Source organism: Gordionus sp. m RMFG-2023, chromosome 4 (genome assembly GCF_954871325.1).
Source record: "Gordionus sp. m RMFG-2023 chromosome 4, tfGorSpeb1-WG-v2, whole genome shotgun sequence".
In the NCBI taxonomy this organism is placed as follows: domain Eukaryota; kingdom Metazoa; phylum Nematomorpha; class Gordioida; order Chordodea; family Parachordodidae; genus Gordionus; species Gordionus sp. m RMFG-2023.
Genome location: NC_088778.1, coordinates 19,910,569 through 19,913,207, shown reverse-complemented (window position 1 = coordinate 19,913,207; position 2,639 = coordinate 19,910,569).

Genomic DNA, 2,639 nt, shown 5'->3' with positions numbered 1-2,639 from the left:
GATGGGGGGAGACATGGCAACCATGATTACAATCTATATTTTAACCCATTTGCATCATAAAAATTCAAAAACTTTAAAAATAACGATTATAACAATTGTCACTTTTTAATAGTATATCTTCATGAAATTTTAATTTAGCATGTTTACAATCTATATTTTTAACCATTTGCAACAAAAAATTTAAAAAAACTTTATAAACAACAATTATGACAATTGTAATTTATCTATGGTACATCTTCACTGAAAATTTATTTTAACATGTAAGCAATTTATATTTTTGCCCATTTACGTCAAAAAAATTCAAAAAAGTTATAAAATAACGATTATGACAATTGTCACTTTTCTATGGTATATCTTCATGAAATTTTAATTTAACATGTTTACAATCTATATTTTTACCCATTTGCGTCAAAAAAACTCAAAAAACTTTAAAAATAACGATTATGACAATTGTCACTTATCTAGGGTACATCTTCAGTGAAATTTTATTTAAACATTAACGATTATGACAATTGTCACTTTTCTATGGTACATTTTCATGAAATTTTAATTTAACATGTTTACAATCTATATTTTTACCCATTTGCGTTAAAAAAATACAAAAAACTTTAAAAATAAGGATTGACAGTAACTTATCTAGGGTACATCTTCACTGAAGTTTTATTTAAATATGTTATCAATACTTATTTTGGCCCATTTACATCAAAAAAATTTAAAAATAATGATTATGATAATTGTCACTTATCTAGGGTACATCTTCATTGATGTTTTATTTAAACATGCTAGCAATACTTATTCTAACCCATTTTGGTCAAAAAAATTCAGAAAACTTTAAAAATAACGAATGTGACAATTGTCACTTTTCAATTGTACATCTTCATGAAATTTTAATTTAGCATGTTAACAATCTATATTTTTACCCATTTGCAACAAAAAAATTCAAAAAACTTTAATGACAATTATAACTTATCTATAGTAGAAATTTTATTTTAACATGTAAGCAATTTATATTTTTGCCCATTTACGTCAAAAAAATGTAAAAAACTTAAAAATAATGATTATGATCCTAATTGAAATTCTAATTTAACATGTTAAAAATACATATTTTTGTCCATTAGTGTCAAAGAATCTAATATGTTTAAAAATATCGATTAAGATAATAGCCATTTTTTTCCAAGGATCTTCATTGATAATTTAACATCTTTACAATATAAATGATATTTTTACCCTTAGGAGTTAAAAAATTTCAAAAATCTTAAAAATAACGAATTGACAATTGTCACATTGAAATATTATCCTTAAAAAGATCATATTAAATATCATAAATAAGTTAAATATAAATATTTAAAAAAAATTATTTAGAAAACCCACCTCATTTTACAAAAATGATAAAAAAAACTATTAAAGATTTCACCTAAATATTGTATATTTATAATAAATTTCACAAACCTCAAAAAAGATATATTTACAAAGAAGATTTAAAATTTTTATCAAATTTTTTCAAAAATCTTTTTGAACTTCAAGAAATATTTTTTACTTAAAATCTTGGGCATGAAAATCATTAATTAATTGTAACAAATATAATATTACAATAGTATAGTAGCATATCATTTTTTATTAAAAAAAATATCAAATAATAAATAATATGTTGTTTTCCTTTAAATAAATGCATTCGCAATATATTTATTGTTTCGCGGTAATGCGCTCGCGATAATGACTTAGCGCAAACATATTCGTGGTAAAAAATTAGCTTAAAGTGTTCGCGTAAAATGTTTCGCTAAAATGTATTTGCTCGAAATTCGCGGTTAAGGTTTCGCGGAAATAAATTCGCGACAGTGGCTTTTTGAAAATGTCTTCGTTATAAATGTTTATAAAAACTTTTCGCGATTAACGACATTCGCGATAAAAGTTCGCTGAATTCACCTGATACGATTGTGCAAATTGGATTTTTTTACGGCAAGCGTTAATAAAAAAGCAAACTGGTTAGATTTTTTTAATGCTTTTTTAATTTTGCGCTAAAGAAAATGGATACAAAATTGTAAGTATAATTTATCTCATATATTAATTGATATTTATATAATTTTAGAATATATTAATTTATATTTTAGATAATTTTAGAATATAATTATCAGAGACCTGCAGAGGTACCATTTGCACGGCCCGGCCCGGCCCGGTTTTAAATTTTTTAGGCCCGGCCCGGATTTAATAATTTAAGGCCCGGCCCGGATATTTTTAAAAAAAAATTTTTATGGCCCGGCCCGGATTTAAAAATTTCAGGCCCGGCTCGGAATTTTTTAAAATTATATTCGACCTGGTATATACAAAAATTCACCTATGAGGTATTTTACCATATTTTTCAGCGAGTATTATCGCTTATTATTTAAAAAATACATGTAAAAAGCTAATATTTTGAGAATATTATATTGAATTTATAAAAATTATAAAACTGTTATTTATAAAAATGAATATTTAGAGCATATACTATATTTTATATTGCATTTATAAAAATAAAACTAATATTCATAAAAATGGTAATAATATTTTGAGCATATACTATATTTTATATTGCATTTAAAAAAAATAAAACTAATATTTAATTTATAAAAATGGAAAATATTTTGAGAATATAATATGTTGTA